This window comes from Pteropus medius, unplaced genomic scaffold (assembly GCF_902729225.1).
Source record: "Pteropus medius unplaced genomic scaffold, Ma_sr-lr_union100, whole genome shotgun sequence".
NCBI lineage: Eukaryota > Metazoa > Chordata > Mammalia > Chiroptera > Pteropodidae > Pteropus > Pteropus medius.
In genome coordinates, this window is record NW_024347788.1 from 11954445 (window position 1) to 11975768 (window position 21324).

The following is a 21324-nucleotide window of genomic DNA, read 5'->3' on the forward strand; positions in this document are numbered from 1 at the left end:
TCTGGAGAAGTGTCCCTTACTCTTCAAAAGGTCCACGAGGAGGGACTCTGCTCCCGTCTGGTCTTTCGATGCTGCTCTGTGCTGGAAGCTGCTGCGGGAAGCAGCCAGCAGTACAAATCCCAGAATCAAAAGTGAAGGGATTTCCACTCCCTTCGAACCAGCATCCCTAAGAGGTACTTGTCCTCGTCTGCTCGGGCGACCACAGCCAAACACCTGCCACAGGCGGCCCGGGTGCCTCGAACACAAGAACTGACTTTCTCACGGCGTCGGGGGCTGGTGCCAGCCGGGCAGGTTCTGGAGGGAGCTCCCTTCCTGGCCGGCACACGGCTACCTTCTTCCTGTGTCCGGATTTTTTCTATATTTTTATGGTGAATTTTATCTTTGCATGTGAGCAACGTGAGGTTAAGGAGATGACAACACCTTGAATACCTAGAGAATCCCAGACACGTATCTGTGGGAAAAGACCCTCATATTTTATCACTAACACAGTCGATTCACACGTACATAGAGTATGTGTACACGTGCATGTGTTTATGTGCTTATGTGTATATGACAATATATTTATAGACTTATATACAAACGCACGTGTGGATGCCTAGCTGTATAGTAAAGCCATGGAAACAAAGCGCAACTGTACACAGGCCATAAAACCCCATACGAGTTTTCCATCCCAGCCCCAAACGCTCTTTCGTCATCCGCGCTTGCCTCCGAGGCCCCAGCATTCCAATCCCTGGGAACCGTGAGCACCGAAGGCGGCCCGCCCTTCACGCCTGCTCTTCCAGCCCCCCGCCCTAGGGCCTGCCGCAGCTCCCCGCTGGCCCTCTCTCCAGTGACATGTCCCTTGTGCAAGTTTATATCTGGCTTTTTCATGGGACCTCACTAGAACCTCAGGCTCGTAGAGACAGGGGACACATGTTTGTCACTTTTGACACAGAGTTCACGACACTCCCAAGGTACTTGATACACATCGTGCTGAACAAGAAAATGAATGAACAGCTTCTGGAGTGACGAACCTGGACAGATTCGGTGTCTCCACGACCGTGAAGCTTCGTGATGCGTCCGCGCCCTCGGTTCTGCCCGGCTTCTTCTAAATCCAGTCCCTGCCCTTCCCACGCGTGCGTGGTCACTCGCTGCAGGCTCTTTACGCTCTAGCTTCTTGTTTTTGTCCCTCTTTCCCCCACGGAGAGCCCTTCTCACTTTTCTTCCAAATCCTCATCACCTTTCAAAGCCTGGTTCAACAGCTCCTTCCTCAATGGTCTCAGAGAACTTTCTAGATTAGTACACAGCAGTCTTGGTTTTCTCTAAAATAACTGCAGCTCTCCTTGGGAGCCAACATTTCGGATTTGATTGACACTTTTGAAATGAAAATGATGAATATCCAGATATGTGTCCTCATCATGAACACTCCTTAAAAGAAACATTTAAAGCTGATATGTCTGCTTCCCAGGCCTTTGCACGACCCCAGTGAGAAAGACAGGAAGCGTTTCTGTCTTATTTCATCAGAGGGTGAATGGGTGCGATCCAGACCGGCTGGCAGGCATGGTGCCTGTATGCGCTAAGCACACCGCCTCTGTCACTAATGGCATCACCCCAGTGTTAGTGCAATTACCCGTGTCAGGCTATAATATCCTCAGTTCATTTTCTGCTCCCAGAATCCTCAAAAATCATAATTATGCCCAAACCTCATCTTTCCTTCATAGCATGATTCCATAAGCTAGCCCCACAAAGACGCGTGTCCATAGCTCGCTTGGGCTGCAGGTGGCATGTGATATCGCGCCTTGTGCTTAGTTTGGGAGGCTGAGAGGCTGGTACGCAATTGCAAACTGGTTGGCAGCCAGTTGAAATGGACCGTTAATTTAGTTCAAAGATGAAGCAACGAAGCTTCGCCCTAACATGTCCTATGGCTCGTAGGCATCCATCGTGATACATCGCTGCCCCCCACCCCGATACTGACATGGGTGCCACTGATTGTGTCAGGCCTGATCTGTCGTGACTCATCCTAGGTCACCCGGTGAAATGGTACATCATTTCCTGCCTGGCCAAATCATGACTTAGAAGGAAACAGAAAACTATGTCCCTATGATTAATAGATTTTAAAATTGAAAAATTAATTACGAAATGTGAAGACCAGTCAAAACAAGTAATATACAGATAAAATGACAAATTATTAATTCATTTAATAACATATGGTTGTATGACTAAATGATACTTTTATTCCTTAAATATTAGTGAACATTTTCCACCTAAGGATGGTTAAGGGTTCCCAACAGTATAATTTGGAGGGAACTTATTTCAATAAGTTAAAGTTAATAAAGAGAAATTTTTGATATTTTAGGACATTTTATGGCCAATGAGTTCTGTGCTGGTACAAAGCACGGAAACCACGCGTCGCAGCGCGCAGGGCATGAGCTGGACGGCCTTCCGCGCTGGCCTGCACATTCCCGTTCCTCTCGCAGTGACCCGCACACAGTAGGCGCTTAAGGAATACTTGTTCAAATAAAGTTTAATTATTTGCCTAAATAGACCTTCAGTAAAACTGATTATTCGGAAGACAGGATAAATTTAATTTCCATGCTACGTCCAGGAAATTAATTATATATTTTAGGGAATAGGCTAAACCTGCCATACGTGTTATTAAAATTTTGTTTGAAATAATTTTCTAAGGGTTCTTGCCATTGACACGTTACATTGTCTACGGCCACGCCCCGCTGAACAAGCCCGATCCCGTCTGATCTCGGAAGCTAAGCAGGATCGAGCCTGGTTAGTACTTGAATGGGAGACCTCCTAGGAAGACCGAGGGCTTTAGGCATAAAAAAATTTTAAAAAATAAGGGATCGTAAGCTGACAAGGTCCTTGCAATCTGTGAGGGCAACCAAAGGTTGCCTCGCCAAAAAAAAAAAAAGAAAAGAAAAAAACTTTACATCACTTTCTCATTGAAATATAGTGATGAAGCTCAAATGGTTATATGCGATTATAAAATCATTGATTATTTAATCAATAATACGTGATTACGAACATTTAAGAAATTTAGAGAGAGTGGATTGACCTTCTTGTAAGTACTCTCTCTTCAGCTTACACTGTGTTTGGATGATATAAAACTGGATGAAAACACTGTTGTATCTCCCAGGATGATTTTGTTGTATTTGACGAAATTCAGCGGCAACACTAGACATTTTCAAACGACAGTATGATGGCTCCACGTGCATTTTCTGAAAGGCCGCGTGTCCGGGTTTATCTAGACTGTTTTCATCGTGAATTACTGAGGAGCCTTGGATCTCTTAACAGTTTGGCATTTCTCCTGCGATGTGTCAGTTGAAGTTATTAGGGCTCTGGAGACCCTTTCAGAAGCCCAGCGAAGAGGCTCGCCAGGGACTTGAACTTTGATGACCATGTTCCTCTAGGGTTTCTGGGAAGAGCTAACATGTTCACTGGTGCTCGCTCATTATGATTAGAATAAAAAGCAAACCAGAAAGATCTGGTATTTATTTTTAGAAACTCTCTTGTGTGCAGGAAGATATAGAGAATGAGATATATTTGCAGACCACAAATTAAACTTTTGTTTTTAGATAGATAAGTGGCAAGTTTATGCTCTTCTGATTTTTTTTCAGAATGTTAGCAGGTTTTATTTTTCTTCATAACATGGGCTCTGGGTAGGAGTAATATGTCTATGTATGTGTGTGTACATATGTGTGTATATGTATACACACACACGCACACACATACGTATATATAGATATATACATATATAAATCTATAAATTTACTCCTGTATATTTATATTTTAACAGAAAGATCTTTTCTAGTACTTCGCATTTGATTTTCTAAGCATATTTTCTTCTTGAATATATTGCTAAGACCAAAACATGCAGTATTTCTTTCAGTCTATAAATTAATCAGTGAAGCTTATGTCATTGATTTCGAAAGATCTAAACATATTTTTAACAATAGTCTTTCTCAACTATGTAAATCATACATAAATATCTACATCTGCTAGGAGGATCTTAAAAGTGGGCTAAAATCTTGTCCATTTTGGAACCCAGTGTTGCCGTGAGTTTTGACAGATAAATAAGACAAGTTTATTTTTTGGAAGAATCATTTATGCTTAGAATTTTGTCAAGAAATGCATGGTCTAATGCAGCGGTCCCTAACCTTTGTGGCACCAGGGACCGGTGCTCCTACGAGCATCTAACGCCTGGTGGCCCGAGGCGGCGATGAAGCGCTGATGCTGACTCTGGGGAGCCGCTGCAGATGCAGATGAAGCTTCACTCACTTGCCCGCCGCTTCCCTCCTGCTGGGCGGCCCGGGCCCTAACTGGCCACAGTCTGGTACCGGTCCACAGCCTGGGCGTTGGGGACCCCCACTTTATAGCATATTTCCTTAACGGACTAGAGCGTGTGGAGTAAAATGGGGATCTTGCTTTGCCGTGGTTTATGGAAATGTTCCGCCTGTGTGCAGTTAGAGTAGAAGGGACTCAAAGCCCCTGGCTTCGATGGGAGGCAGCTGTGGTCCCAAACGGAGGAAAGAAACCCCCTTCTCTCTAGAGCTGTCTGACTGTCAGATGCAGACTCGGCACGGCGGTGTCCAGCTCAGAGGCGGAGGACGGGCAGGTAAGGGACAGCTGCGTCGACCCCCACTGCCCGCGTGGCCAGCCCACTGAGCTCTGTGGAAGGAACCACCGTTGGCCTCCTCCTCGCCCACGGTGCCTGTCCAGCTGGGGAGGAATTTTCAGTGACGGCAACGTCAAAATTGTATAAGTGACAGTTCGTACAAAATGCTGTAATTTCTTGGCCTCCAGCTATCATAAGAAAAAGCTTCTTGGTTCTCTATTTGATTTATTTATTTTTTAACCCTCGGCGGGTATCTGCACGGATTATATTCTAAAGCCCCTATTGGAAAATTTTATCGACGGAAACAGTTGGTTGGTTAGGAAACAGTTCCCTGATTGACGGCAGCTATGCTTCTGATTTCACTGTGTCCTAGAGAAAAAAGAATCATACCTTTTCCCATTGTCTGCAATAGTTATTTTAAACCATGTTCATAAAATAAAATCGTGTACTGGCTAAAAAGAGACTAAAAGATTTAAAGGGAGCAAAAGCATGGATGAGCACAAATGTTTTATTAATTGAATGACTTAATGAGCAAATAGAAATTCTTTCAACACACAAAACAGGGTCTTGTTACGTCAGGACATTGACGTAAAGACTGGTACCATGTAGCAGACGACATCGTAATTAACAATGAAGAATGAAAATTACATTTCTCATTGTTTTTTTCCCAAGTCGCTACTCACAAATACCCCTCGCTAGGGCACCGATACATGGTCATCACACCTCTAACTTTTATTAGACCGTTTTTTTTTTTTTTTAAATTGTGTTCCTCTAGAACAAAAATAGTCAAATAACACTTTCAGGTGATTAAACGTAACATATTATTTTTGGAAAACTACTCCTGTTTCAACGGTTGAAAAACAGTGGGCCGAAGTTCAAGGTAGCCTGACGGAAGGAACTCTAATGAGACTGCGTGTTCTCGGCTGAGGTTAAGTCTTGTGTTTCTTATTGAAGCAGATTAGCTCGCTATTCGGCGAGATGGACTTGTCCCCTGTTCTCTTCTTTAGCCGGCTCTTCCCAACTTCCCGGGCACCAGACGAGATTAACGAGGCGGTGGATGTTGACGTGGCTGGAGTCTGATTTTTCTCACTTTGTCTTTTATGTGTTCTGATAATGACGCTTTCCACGTGCATGGCAACTTTCTCTCAAATGCTGGCTGGAATCACTTGCTGATGGAATCCGATTAATCCTTTAATTTCGGTGGGTGGAATAGGACAAAACACATGAAAATCTTAGAACAAATATCCCTTTACCGTCTTGCTTTTAATATCATACCTAGTTTATCCCACTCTTTAATTTCGTACTGCAGGAAAGGTAGCAGTTTAATTTCATGTGGTTCAGACCAAAGGAGTATTCTTGTAAACCACTTAATCTCCATGAGCTAACGTATACAGCTTCCATCTCTGTTCTTTATACGATTTATTTTATCAATGATAGGCTTCGGTGGATGCAGTGCTTTTTCAAAAGCTGTCAACTCACACTGATGTATATTTTAACTGTTTTATGTCCACCCCGCTGACCCATGATGCTGGATAATTAGTCAGCCCTTGGCCAGGATTCTGCGTTATTTTTTAACATTTATGCGAATTTTTTTTCTTTGTTTTGTTTTGATATTTCAACCACAATTATCTATGTTGCCTTAATTTCTACCTCATCGACTTCTCTTTTCTGGAGTAAAGTGAATATGTTTATATCTTAATTTTTATTGTAAATAATATAATTCTCTGGTCGAGTCTAACTATGGAACACGTATGCCGTTGGCTCTGCATTTCATAATGTTACATATTTCGGTTCAAGTTCCGATCCAACCACTTGCAAGTGGCATCTGCTTTTTCAAAGCATGACTCACCCTAGGTCTCCAGTGGCTCTCCGGGTGGGAGGGGGAAGGGCCATGTCATTAGATGTTTGTGGACCTTGAGTGGAGTAATGTAAGCGGGGTTCTCATTAAATATCTCGATCCATATATGCTCGAAATGATGGCTCTTTAATTCAGTTTTTAATTTTCCTGTTTTGTGTCGTAAGTCAAAGGCATCTTTGAAAAGGATGAACGTGTTGAAGACACATCCTAGGGGCATCTCCTTGGTCCCTGGCATCATTCCCCACGGCACTAGTCTTGCTTGACTCAGCTCTGTACCAAACGGTTTGTTGCCGAGAACTGCGGGTCTGTAATCGACCACGAGGCTTGCCCTGGGCATGAGGACTTCCAACATTTAGGCTCAGAGGCATTTGATGGAAGAGCGTAATGCAACGAGGAAAATAAACTACCCTAATTTTTGAGCTGTACAATCAGCTCTTAGGGGGGTGGGGAACTGTTGCCTTCTCCCTGATTTCGTCATCCATTAGTTCTATGCTCCACAAGTGGGGAAACATCAATTTTGTGCATTTCGTGGTGCGTTTTGTGCATTTAACAAGAAATAGATTCCCGTCTTTAAGAATTTGGTCGCACGGCGCAGAAAGGCAAGTGTTTTTGTGCTTCGAGTAGATGTTCTCATTTTAGGTTTGCCTTAATTAGCCTTTAGTATTTGTTATTTATTATCCAGTTAAACAGCAAGCCTTCTACAGGTAGTAGGAAAATGTTTTAGGTTACTAAATCATCATTCTCTTAACCGTTAAGAAAATTCCTGTTGAAAGTGTCAGAGACATTGCACTAGCCAAGTGGATATTATCACCAAAGACACACGTGTCCTCTGGCCTCGTGGAGCCAACAGCATAAGGAGACTACGGGGCAGTATATGAAATCTCAGATGAATTAAAACCATGAAGGACAGGTGCGTCTGACCCGAGGGAGGTCGGTAGGACCAAAAGGCTTCTGTCAGAAATGTGACATTACGAGTGAGTCCCAAGGGCGAGTGGGCACTGAACAGACAGAAAACAGGAAAGAAATTTTACAAATTCAGCAGCATGTAGGAAGGTCTTAAATTGATAAGCAGATTAAAGTATTTCTTCTGGATTTGGAAATACTGCCGAGACAGTGCACAATATTCTGTTTAAGAATGCTTTGCAATACATGCGTTTTACTTGGCTTCTAAAGAGATCAAAACAGTAACAAATAGTAATCCACAAATTAAGACTTTGGTCTCTGCTCTCCATACGCAAACCTTAGAAGTTTGTGAGAGTGTGTCCTGGTCCCCTTCTTCTTCGCCTTCTGAGTGGATGTGAACATATAAGACGACTTTTCTCAAAGTTAATTTTTGATGTTCCAATCGGTAATTTAATCACTGTTCTTCCCCCTCCCCCACAATACTGAACACGTGTTTTTCCTGTACCAACTTCTACGCTTGTTGGTAGGGAACGAAACCTGGCTATGTAGTGACTAAAAGCAGAAATGTCAGCTTTAGTTTAGCCAAACTCCCACTAATTAAAAAGTCTAAATGCCATGCCCGGGACGAAGCAAATTACATACAGAAAGACAGACGCATTTTATTTTATGTGAATAGAGTTTTCCAGGGATAACGTAAGAGTATTTATTTATACTATTAACAAGAATAATATTTACTTATAATATTTATTTGGACACAGCTATATTGTGTAAAATATTCTTTAAGAAATCTCCATAAAAATAAGTAATGATTTGCCTCTAAAATTTAACAAATTAAAATGTCCATGAAGGATAGCAAGGAAATGATGATACGATTAAATGTAGAGTTTAATTAGAAATATGTGGAAGAGCTAAAATTAGTAATTCTTTATACATACAGTATTCTTAGGTCACGGTAATAGTTGGAGATTTGAATTCTACCCCTTGCTGCTCAAAATGTGAGGACTTGATAGGAGATGTCGAGTCGACTGCTTCATCCCACAGTGATGTTCTGGAAACTCTCGATACGGATCCAGGATAGTATCAACATCACAGCACATTTAATTGACTTTATTGTTCTTCCATAGTGTTTTTCCCTAATTTTTGAAAACTGTATTTTTACACTGAAAGAAAAATGTGTGTGAATCCAGACCCAGGCGATACACATATTATTCATGAATGGAGCCGACAGGCGTCCCTGAATTCATAGCTGTCACTGCCGTTATTAGTAATAAGATGCATCTGTTTCGTTCTCAGTTCGAGTTGGCAGACAGTGGCGGTAAAGCTTCTAAAGCTCGTGTTAATCTTTCTCAGATGGCAAAGTGCAACTTCCTGAGGTGACCGTGTCAGAAAGAACAAGGTGCCCCCCGATTATCCAAACAAGATTTTGTCAGTCACTCATCTTCTTGAGAAACAGTTTCTATCCCCGACCCCGAATAATTCCTCTCACGGCTTTAAAAACATAGTTGAAGAATATTTGACTCAAATGTGTTTGAGAGAGATGGAGAGAGAGCTCTTCAGTTCTGAAACCGCCGTCACTGGGATGGATACATGCCTCTCGGTCCAGGCCACGGGGGTGATTCTGGGACTCCAAGATGCTTCATGTCCCCCCGCTTTCTCCCATCGGGCCATCTTCCTGAGTGGTCATGCAAGGTGATTTGTTTCAGGACCGGTGTGTCCCACGTGGTTGGAGCCACTCGTTCGGAGGACCGGGCGGACCGCTGCCTGCGCTCTAACCGGTGTTCGGGAGGGAGCCTGAGCCTCACGTCAGTGGCGAGGAGGACACGGGCACATCTGCAGTGTCCCAAACGCCCTCAGAGGACGCGCTTCGCTCGCTACGGTCATTGTTTCCGAGCGCGGGCACCGGCTCCGGGGAACTCACGTGAGCCCCATCTTCTCTCGTGGGTCTCTAGAACCTACCAGAAAGGTCTGTGATCTAGCAGTTGCTCCGTGAATGCTGAAGGGAGAAGGGAAGATGGGACTGCGCATCAGTAAAGGGATTTGGACCTTTTCCCTTCTATCGTGCAAATAAGCAACACGGGGCCACAAGCAACCCCCATGGCGAATGCTGTTCCATCCTGGCCCGAACACAGCAATGCGGAGCCACCGCCAATGGACTGACCGGTACTGACGATTGAAATCATTCGCTTGTCACCCCACTGCTGTGCCATGCTGCCTGGACTGGGAAGGGGGTTCGTGCACCGCCCCGGAAACTGACGTGCAAGTGAGTGTGCTCGTCGTGACGTGTGGCCCGGTTTAGTGCTGTTCACAGAAACGCAGTTCGACGCGCTGTCCGCGGATGATGCTAATGAGCTATGGACTGGACCCGTATCCCGCGGTTTGAGCTCTATGTCTTAGGGGATTTCTGCCGATGGCTTTACTGAACTTACAAGGGCATTAGAAAGGGATCTTGCATTTTCCCTCATGGGGAATTTTAAGAATACACTACTCCTCTTATTATTTTTATTCACTTTCATTTATTTACTTATTTACTTATTTATTTTTCAGTTACACCTGACATTCAATATTATTTTACAGCGTAGCGGTTAGACGTTTATATTATTTACGACGCGATCCCCCCAATTCGTCTAGGGCGCACCTGGCACCGTACATACTTGTTGCAATATTACTGACCGTGTTCCCTGAGCTGTTTTTACGTCCCCGTGACGGCTTTGCGACGGCCAGTGTGATGGCCAGTGAGCACGCCATCTCTGCCTTTTCCGCCCAGCCCCATACCCTCTCTTCCATCAGTTTTTTCTCTGTATCTCTGAGTCTCTTTCTGTTTTGTTCATTTATGTTATGTGTATCTTACTACTAAATATATAGATGATGGTATATCAGGCATTTATTGATCCATTATTATATGAAAGATATCATGCCGCTATTTTAAATGCGTGATTTTAGTTAATTCTTAAAGTAATAAGGCTATAGGTAGTATTTTTATTTCATTTAACAAATGAGTAAACATATATATACACACACACACACATATAAAACATGCATATGTATGTATATATGTTTATACATATTTTAGAATTATTAACATAAGGGTCTACTATGACCATAGAAATGCCGAGTGACAATTCGTCCCAGCCCGCAGTGGCTCAGAGCAGTCAGCATTCGTTTACCTCCTATGCACCTGTGGTTTGTCGGGGTGCTTGATCCACGTGGGGCTGGGCTCAGCTCGGCCCTCAGGGGAGCCTCCAGCTCCCGTGTGTGCCGCGGGTCTTTCCTTTCTGCGAGAATCGCAGGCTCTCTGGAGCACACTTTCCTCCCAGTGGCGAGAGAAGGTCAAGAGAGTGATCCCTCTCAGCCCCTGGGTTTGGAACTGGCACCTTGAGATGTACCCTTGAAAATTCCTATGGCCGGTCACATGGCTCTGCCCCTAGTCAAAGTGCCTGGAAATAAGGTCGGCCTTCTGTGGAAGGAGCTGTGGGGGCCATGGCAAAAGGCACAGGGAGACTGGACAGACGGGAACACAACGACCTCCGACATCGTCACGGCCCTCGATTTCCTGAGTACTCTTCCGTATTTCCACGAATTTGCTTTGAAAATGTATTACTTCTGTGATGAGAGAAATCGAAAATATGTAATTATTTTCAAGTTTTAGAATGCCTCTATTTTGAGATGACGAGGTAGGCAAAGTGACATCCAACGTTGTTTTGTGTAACGTGGCACCTTTTAAAAATCAAATCACTGCCTAGAACTGACTGGATGAATCATAGCGCAGGAGCAGGTGCGCTGAGCTTCCCTCGTGCAAAGCCTGTGGAGGACGAGGGGTTCTTTCAGAGGGCGAGGGGTTCTTTGAGAGGAGCGGGGGTTCTTTCAGAGGCGGGGGTTCTATCCAGAGGCAGGGGTTCTATCAGGAGCCGGGGTTCTATCAGAGGGCGGGGGGTTCTATCAGACAGCTATCTTCCGTTTTTTATTTTGCTTCATCTTTTACTTGTTCACCTCAACGTATGGCTCAGGAATTCAAGGTGATCACACGTGGCTCGATTTTTGAGATTAAATGGGCGATTTCCAAATGAAATTCACCGTTCCTTGAAAGGGTTCAACACGTGACCGAGATGAAAAGGTGTCTATTTTTTTGTATGACCTGACAATGATGTTAATGACTATTTCTCAACGAGTGTGAAAAATTAATCCGCTGTATTTAAAAGACAGATCCACCATCGCGTTTCTCCTATGAGCTGATGTGGGCAGAGAGGAGAGGCGGGCATTCGGCTGGCACAGAATGGGCTGCCGTCGGGAAGTGGGGGCCGGGGTCGCTCACATCCACCTGAGGTCCTCAGTGCCTTGGGCCTTCGCTCTGTCCACAGGCTGAGGGGGTACAGCGCCTGAGATAACAGAACTAGATGGACTAGGGATGGGACGTCGAGCCTGGGCCAGAGCCGCGCCAGCTCGTGGGGTCCGCCTGGGAGGCCCCGCGGGCCTGTGTCCAGGCTCCCAGCGTGCCCGGACCCTCGCCAGCACTCGGTTGGGCGGCGTGCTTGACGTTCTCCAGGATCCTTGGTGGTTGCTCAGGGTGTGGCTGTCTGGCTGCATCACACAAAATCGAGTCATCACTTGCCAGAAACTTCTACAACCTTCGCTAACCTGATGCTTCTGTCGCGTTCATTTGAAAATTAGAAATTAGTGTTCGTAGATGACACTGAGTGTCCCGGTTTCTTCATCTTGCTGTTTCATCAGGAAGGCTCAGATAATCCTTTTGTGTGATATTCGGTTAGTGTGGAAAGGGCTTGGTGATTAAGAGCTACTCTGGCAAAGGTTCACGGTGACAGCGAGGCCCACGGGCCGTCTCACCGTAGCCGCCCTTCTGGTGAGATGCGTGCCAACGTCACACAGCGGGTGTGCTCCCTCCTCCAGCGAGCCTGTCCCCTTGGCTCCCTGTGTCCCCGGGCCACACAGCATCCCAAGGGGCTTCTCCTTGGATCATCAGCGGTACGCGAGCGGGGTGGGAATCGGCACGGTTTGCAGTATGAGTCTTTATTAGGTCGGTTCTCATATTTACATGCAAAGTGTTTCGTGTTAAAATAATTTATGTTTCATCACCATTTCAAAACTAAAGCCAGTGAGAGTGAGAAAGGTTAAGGGATCGGATTGGGGAGTGTGGCACGGTGACAACCCGGAGTGCCAGGAAGATGCTGGCAGACCTCTCGACTCAGATGTCTTAGCCTCCCAGGCACCCCGGCTGTGCTGAGCAAGGTCTTAGTCACCTAAAGGATAAGGAATGATTTGTCATTCCGAAGAGCACAGGAAGAAGACGGCCACACATCGGCAAAGCGCTTTGCAATTTTCAAAGGACATTTAGCTGTTACCCAAAATAAGGCAGATTGCACATGATAAAGTGTATGCACGAGAGAGAGAGAGAGGGTGCAAAACGCACACATGTCCTTGAAGCACAATTTTAGACGGATCTCAGAATACATCTCACTATTCATGTGAGTTAACTCACTCATGTCCAGGAGAAAAATAAACATGAGTTCAAGCAAAATCAGTTCCATACCTATTTGATCTTATGACTTAATATTATCAATTTGATAGCCAGACACGTTAAACAGTCTCCAATCTGAAACTGCTTTGTTACAAAGCTTGTTTCCTTTCTTACATTTTTCCAAATGCGGGATTACTCTGTGTGTGTTCGCCAGGAAGTGAAAATTAATCGTCCGTTTCCATCTCTTAGTTGTCGATTGTGCTATTTTAAACGGTGTGTTTTTTAGAGCAGCCCTTGTAGGGAAGCTTGTTACACAGTGCATTCGATGATGACCTGTTCTCTAGGTTTGTCCAAAAGTATCTGGTATCACGTCACAATATTAAGTCTCCTAGGGAAAAACTGAGTCACGTAAACGTGAAAATGCTAAGACACTTGTAAGTTTCCGTGGGTTTCACAAAGCAGTCACGCTGACACAGGGCACGTGCGCGTGCTGAGGCTGTGTTTTGGTCAAGAACAACTCCATTTTGTCCTATTGTCCTTCCCTCCCGTCCCCCCACCTCCCCCGACTCCTCCTTCATTCCAAGGCCTTTTCGACTTTCTTCCCTTCTTCTTTTCTCCCTCTCTTTCCCCTTCTCTATCTCCCTCCCACTCTCATGTCTGTCCTTTTTTCTCTGCTGTTAACACAAAAGAAGTCAGGAGTTTCTTCTACATTAAAAAAAAAAAATCACATTCACATTGGAAACAGTATATGATTGCCAGTTTATTCAGTAAGTACACAAAAAAATTATCAATATACCTTCTTTTTATCAAAATCAATTGATTCTATAATCTACGATTTTTCATTTCTGAATATCTCACAGTATGACTTATTTTTGTTATCCACTGCTTCTGTTCTGTTGGTTTTCCAATGTCAATGATGGGAGACCCATATTCCAAGATCCTCAGATCCTCATCTGCTTAAATACGGTCTGAGTTTCTTGGAAATCAACTCAACTCATTATTTACTTCTGCTCAGAATACAGGCATATTTAATTCTGATTTGGAAAGGAAACAGGGTTTTGTCATTAGAGGCCGACGTCTCACTGTTGAACTATTGAAAAACTAAGTAACCATGAAATAAAACACACCCCCTCAGACTGTTTTATTGGTGTTTATGAGATGTAGCTTTCAGACACGTTATGACTGTCGAGACTCTGGCACAAGATCCCGTGCCTTTGACACATTCATTCAAGAGGTGTGTTGAGCGAATGGCCATTGTCTTGATGGTGGCTACGTGTGGACTAGCTAATTGCGACAGCTGTTTACACAGGTTCTCATTTAATCGTCACGACACACCTTCAGGGTAGATGTGATGGCAGTAGCCGGGGTATCCCGTGAGGAGCCTGGGTACCAAGAAATAGCCCTGGAAGAGCAGCATGAATGCTCCTGATGACTTCCTGTGAAAACACTCATATCAGAAATCCTGGTATCTCAGACGTCACCAGAAAGACATCAGTGGGAGAATCCGACAGAGCTGAATTTCATTTACTGATGCTAAAATTTCATTCGTTTTTAGTTTGAATTAAATTGGATGGTGGTTGGCAGCCACAGACCTTTTCAGTAATTAGAAGCTACAAAGTAACTGGTTGAAAGATACACTCTCTTTTGTAAATAAAAATTCGAGAGTGAGTGAGGCTGACTTGTTCCTGGAGGGGGTCTGGTCTGGTGTGTGTCAGGGGCTGTCACGGCCCTAACCCTGTTTCCTGCCATCATGCGACACCTCTTCTTAGCAGAGAGACGGGAATGATACGTAGTGACTGTTTATGACTTATGTTGATTAAATTATTAGTAACCGGTGGTAAACGTTACCTAGTGTACATTTCAAAGCTAGTTTCCGCGAATTCTTCATCGTATACTAAGGGGACAAGGTCCATTCAAGCTTTTCTAGGAAGGCATCTTTGAGCAAGCCATAAATCATAACATTAGATTCCAAAGTTTGGAATTGATCATCACTTTGGAAAGCGGCCAGGATCACCTTAATGCATCTTAACGATTCACCAACATTAGCGACGAATCTATTGTATTGTGGGCAATCATTGCCTATATGGCCTTTAAAGACGACTAAGGAAGTGCATGTGTTGGTGTGACTTTCACGTATGCATGACTTTACCGTCCTCTTTATTAAACTGGAACTAGCATGGGAGGAAACAAAAGGGCATCCGGTGACTCTAGAGCGAGCTCTAATAACATAAGGATTCTGAAAATAGAATCTACTGCGTAAGGCGTCATTAAGATCACTTGATCCTTCCACTGGGTGATGTCACGCAATTTGCCAACACACGGATCTCACATTATTTTTGCATCTGGAAGGACATGTATGTTTCGAGAACTGAGTTCAAGTCACCCCCTCCCTACAAAATCACAGATATTCATACATCAGGAAGCAAGGAAAAATATGACAATGTAAGTGTGTTCAAATATTAATATATTTCTTTGCAAGAGAATATCGAAAGGGAGAAAATCCTTTCACAGAATGAATAGACACATCAAAGTTACATCTGGGCACGGAGAGGGCCTGGCGAGCTCGGTGCCTGCAAAACTGGCGTGAGCCCTTGCGAAACTGATTGTGGTGGGACGATTGTCGTCTCTCTCACCGTTTGCAAGTTCTCTGAGTCACCCTTCCTTCTAAGTGCCGGCTTGTTTTTATTCATTCATTTTTGTTGTTTCTTTTGGACACCACTGTCAGATGGCAGACACGGGAACGGTTTTATTTATGGTGTCTGGGATATACAGAGGTTACACGTCATTTTAGGCAGTCAAAATGATTAATCTTTTCCTCCCAGCTTCTAGTTTTGAAGTTTCAAATGAGGTCTTTATCAGCAGGATGCTACATAAATACTAATACGTGTGAGTTTCTAGCACTTTAAAAGATGTTATTTTTCTGGAAATCCTTTCGGTGCGTGCTATGACTGGTATATTTTTCCGAAAAACAATTTTAGCTAGTTTTCAGAATCGCTTTTTATGCAGAATCCAGTTCTACACTCACACACATTCTGGTGTCCTATTGGTCCCGACTCTGCCCTGGGACAGATGCCGCCTTGTCTGTTAAAATACCAGTACTAAGCTGCGTTCCATTTTGTACATTTTATTTTTGTGTTTGGACAGTTCATCTCCCTTTACTAAAATCTTTATTTAAAAATTAGAAAGCCTTTCAAATTCTTTAAAAATATACTTTGAGATTTGGACTGAGATTACTTTGAATTTGTAGAGTCACCTGGGAAAGTTGTCACCTGGAAACTGTGTGTATCTTCACGTATTCAGATCTTTCATGTACCTGTTTATAATTCTGAGGATAGAAGAAACGGTTCTCTTCAGATCAATGAGTAAATGTCATGCGTTTTTCGCTTGGCTTCTACTTTTCTGTTATATAAATGGATATTTTTACATTTTTCTAAATGATTGGTCTTGATGTTCATGAAAGCTGTTTATCCGTTTCTTGTGTACCTATCCCACTTAAGGCTGTTTCGTTATTGCTAGTGATTTTCAAAGGAAGCTTTCTAATTATCTACAAATAGTTTTATCATGATGTCTCGCTGATCACTAAGAGCTTTCAGTCCGTCTGTCTCTCAGAATCCATTGGAACTGTGCTCATTTTTTAGCCTTCAAAGATTCCTAGATTCTAGATGTAACTCAGTTCCATAGATACTTACTTTCTCCCGCTTCCTGTGAGGTGTACTTAGCTGCCTCGAAGGTCAGTGCAGTGTGATTGTTTTAAAAGATAATTATCAAACCACCACAATGAAAAATGGTAATTATTTGAAGCGATGAACATATTAACTAACCTACTGTGGACATAATTTTACAATATACACGTGTCTCAAATCATCAGGTTGTAACCTTAAGCTTACGCAGTGTTATATTTTACTCATATCTCAATAAAGTTGGGAAAAAAACACAAATAATTTTAAAACAAGTTCAAACGTATCATGCGTAATAACGAGAGCGGAAACCCTATCTCCTTCACGGGGTGTACCCTGGTGGCATAGACCTCAGCCAGTCGCCTGCTCTGGGGAGACAGGCTGGAGATTTCGCGGGGCAGGTTGGTCCATGGGACTGGTCCAGCACACTGAATTATTCCTGAGTTTGCAGATGGTTTCCTCTGTGATTAGACCACATGTGCTTGCTTGGTGGTGCCCATTAAGGTGAGGCTCCCATGCTCCCCTAGAGATTGACAGGTGGGGTGCTGTCACCTTGGATGGTCACTTTTCAAAGGGATGACTCTCACATCCTAGAGAAAGACAGCCCTTGGTCATAAAACTGGCAGGAGGGTCTTGAAGAAGATGCACATACATCTCAAGACAGAAGAGAAAGAGTTTGTAATGACAAGTTTTCAGAAATAAGTGTTCTATAAAAGCGGGGCGGGGGGCGGGCGTGGACAGAGGCGTAGAGTCAGGAAGAAGCCTAGCGGATGCTGAGTCTCGCCAAGGGGCACGATAAGGCCGTCTCGGCCACCTGCTGTTTCTCCCTCCTGGAACGTCCTCTGCTGGGCGGCCGGCCGGCCCGTTCTGTGCCTCGGAGCATCGGGCCGTGGCTGTCTCCGTGGGCTGAGACCGCCTCATGGAACGTGAGCATCTCACTCACCTTCAGAGTCACAGAAGCGCTCGTGACCAAAGTTGCCTTTCAGGTGCCCGAAGCCTCTACTGTTCTTGTTGGTTCTATGAAAAATTAGAGAGACCAGAAAGAAACAGCCGCCGTCGGGGAGTGAGCGCTTTCGAAGCCCCACACGTGCCTGCGCCCGAGAGCAGCGGCCCGCGCCCCATTCATGGCTCGTTGGTGACGCACGTGAGCATCGCCCGCCGCGGAGCAGCGCTCAGCACGGTTCGTGCTTTTGTGCTCTGAGGGCTGAGGCGTGTGCGAGGACACGGTCGCGGGAGGGGCATTGCAGGGTGCACCAGGACACCTCTCTGCCCGGAATTCGAGATCCCAGCTCAACCCAGACGGGTTCCCTTTTGGAGTCATTCATTCCAGAATTCCCTGTCGGAGAAGCAAACGTTCGTGACTGCGCGCAAATAGCCGGAAACCGCGAAGCCTTGCTTGGGGGTCTGTGGCATCGGTGAACCCAGGAAGCCGCCCCGCGTCTGGTGTTGGCTCGAGAGATGCCAGCAGGCGAAGGGGCTGCGCCTCGCTCCACGTGGGCTTTCCCACTCTTGTCCTGTCCTGTACCCATGTCACCAAGTTCTTCACCATTATTTTCAGATACACTAAAGATTGCAGAATGCTTGAATACACACACACACACACACACACACACACACACACACACACCCTCTTTGATCTTTCCACGGTTCGTTAAGACCATTCTTCCTTCCTTCCATGACGTTATGAAAGGAAAGTTTATCCCAGCTTCAACTCTTGGCCATCTTGGCTCTTCCCCTGGAGGTAGGCTTCCCTAAATCTTAGCTCAGAACACAGACTGCTTCTGCTCAGAGTGTTTACGAGACCTCAGGCTGTGACGTGGAATTATGGCTCCTCAATAATCTAGTCAAAGATGGGGAATAGTCAACTATTTCTAAAGAAATCACAATACCTTGCTAGAACTACAGTTGCAAGAGTATCAGATGTCGAGTGCATATATAAAATATGGGACTTTTTAAATCATTACAGATATGTGGTCGAAATGATCCAGTATATATCTATACTTATAAGTGTGAATAGTATCTGTGACACTGTGGTGACGAACACTGGCTGGGCTTGCTGTGCCGATCCTTTTGCAGTATATGCAAATATCGAATCAGTATGTCGTACAACTGAAACTAACATGATATCATATGTCAGATTCACCTCAGTAAAACAGTAACATGGCATTTAACAGTTAATGATAAAATATCAATATGTATTTTGACTCTTTGTTAGAGAAGAAAATATATATATATATATATTAGGGAAACGTTTCCACCTGACTTATCTCTATTTGGGGATTTTGAGAAAAAGTATATCTGACATTGAGCACATTATTTCTAAGGGCACAGAAGTTGTTTTCTAAGAAGGTCTTTTGAAATATGTGCAAAGTGCTCCTCTAAGCCTTCTTAGTTAGCTTTTCCCATCAGGGACGCTGGTTAATTACCGTTTGCACCCCAGCTCCTGAAGCATTTTGATTAGACGTGCGAAGCCCGGCATCCATACTAACGAGCTCCTTGTCCACGGACCGCCTCCTAGTCTGGGGCAGCTGGTCCTTTCTAGGCTGGCGGCCGTGCCTTGTCCCAGAGAAGATGAGACGGAGGTGTCACAGCGAATCTCAGGGGCACGTAAAAGAGGCGTGAGCCGTCAGCCTACCTGTGAATGCGTTCTTCTCCCGAGCACAGGAGTCGACAGCCCTCCTGCCAGCGGCTCTTAGAGCTTTATTATCTTTCTGGGAAAGAATATGATCATGAACAGCATCCCAGACTAATGGCAAATAATTTTGGGTCGATAACAGAGAGAACTATTTTCTTAAAGCATTGCAACTGCGACTCCACTTGGATGTCTGGGAGACAGAAAAGTGGAGTAGGAGATTGTGGGGAAGAAAAAGAAGGGGCTGGGGGAGAGGGAGGTGCATTTTTGCCGTATGTCGAAAGGAAACTTACTTCTGGTATCTTGCAAAATGGCGACCCTGTGGTAACTCTATTTACGATGATGCGAAATGCCTCTCCTGTGCTGTCATATCATGTACTCTCCCAGCTGACAACACATGTGTGACAACACAGGTCCTCAGAGCATGAAGGAATAGAGGCTTGCAATCGTCACCTATTGTGCCACATTTAATCCTTAGTGGCTAGTAATCGCTAAATGCTCAAGGACATTTAAGATTCAAGACGCTGGTATCTAGCTGACTTATCTTTTTACGTTCTATGAGATTTCTAAGGTAACAGGAAACATTTTGTATGTCATTACCTAGAGGACGTTTTCCATCTAGATGCTTGAATGCCAAGTTATCCGGCAGCAAAATACATTTCTGTAAGGACTTTCTATCCGTTTTTTTTTTTTTTTTTTGATCACACTGAATCCTAGATGGACTCAAATATGCTGACAAAATGCATAAAACGGGGACAGCACAGGTCTGCTGGAGAGGCTGTTACGGTTTAGCCTGAGGGGGCATGGTTCCGTTTAGTGTTTGCAAATGCTGCTGGCACGCACGGTGCTTACTGAGAAACCTGTGCCCTACAGGAAAGGGCATCTGTGTAATTGAATATAGCTTCTTGGCAGCACTTTCCAGAATTGTTCCTTTTCGTTCTGAACTCATCGATTATAAATTCAGTCGTCCATATAATGACAGAAGATTAGAATCACGGTCTTAAAGAGCGCCGTTGGGACTCTCTTCGGTAGTTCGTTGCGTGGCAGGATGGACCACGGTCAAGTGCGCTGCCTCGCCTGAGTGTGTGCGCTGCCCCACACAGCAAGGACAGCGATAGCCAGGGCTTTAGGAATCGGAATAGAACATACAAAATTCCAAACAGCCGATGGGTTCGAAGACAGACTGATCTGATGCACCGCTGCGGAATTTTGAGTAGATGTGCAGACGAAATGTGTTCGGAAGAAACGAGTTATTTTTTTTTTAGACAGCAGATTATTTATTGTGAGTAGACGAATGTGGTACCTGTGCAACTTTAAGGAGTTGTGAGCTCTTGGGGACCATGAGATTTTATTTATGGGAGACAGTTGACAAGCATTTGCGTGTTTTCTTTCTGTATTACTTTTAGCTGTATACATTTAACAACTAGTTCAGTGTCTGGCTAACTGTGTTTATTTCATAAATATCTATGGGAGAAAGAAAGAGGAAGAGGGAGGGAGAGAAAGAAGAAGGAAAAGGAAGGAAGGAAGGAAGAAGGAAGGAAGGAAGGAAGGAAGGAAAAGAAAAGATGGAAGGAAGGAAGGAAGGAGGTTCTGTTACAAAGTACAGAAAGAAAGATACATTGAAATCCAAGACAATCTTGGCTGAAAATGTCACCAATTTTTTAGTGAGGTTGGATTTATGAAAACCTTTGAGGCACACAGCATAAAGAACACTTGTGTAAACACACTTATAAAAGGAACAAGAAAGCAAACAGAAAGAAACTAAGCTAAGCCACCTTTGAAAGGAAAAGAAGTCAGCTCTTGCTAAATGCAAGCATAAAAAATGATAACATAAAATAAACATAGAAGGTGTATCCATTAGGATATTCTAGGTCAACGTGAAAAAATATCCCACGGAAACTGGATGGACGTAAAAGTAAACCTTTCAGCACACGAGCCTAGTGAGGTGAGGGAGGTTCTGGCTTTGGGAATCACTGGAGCTGTGGGCTCATAGGAAGACACCAGGGCCTGGCTCCCCTTCTATTTCTTACCTGACCTTGCATTTATTCCTTTTGTGGGTAAGTTCAGCCCTCACGATGGTTGTGCAGGTCCAGCTCTATCCCCTCAGGTTAATTTCTAGCATAATGGAGCAAATATATTTCTTCTGGTCATTTCCACCCATGGTTGCGAAGTTTGGTT

At 44.3% G+C, this 21324-nt stretch overlaps 1 protein-coding gene and 1 pseudogene across 1 annotated transcript in view; both read left to right on the plus strand.

Moving 5' to 3' along the window:
* Positions 1-21324, plus strand: part of CSMD1 (CUB and Sushi multiple domains 1) — a 1293618-nt gene that overhangs the window by 122346 nt on the left and 1149948 nt on the right. The gene's annotated exons all lie outside the window — the stretch shown is intronic.
* Positions 2691-2809, plus strand: LOC120614538 (uncharacterized; annotated as a pseudogene).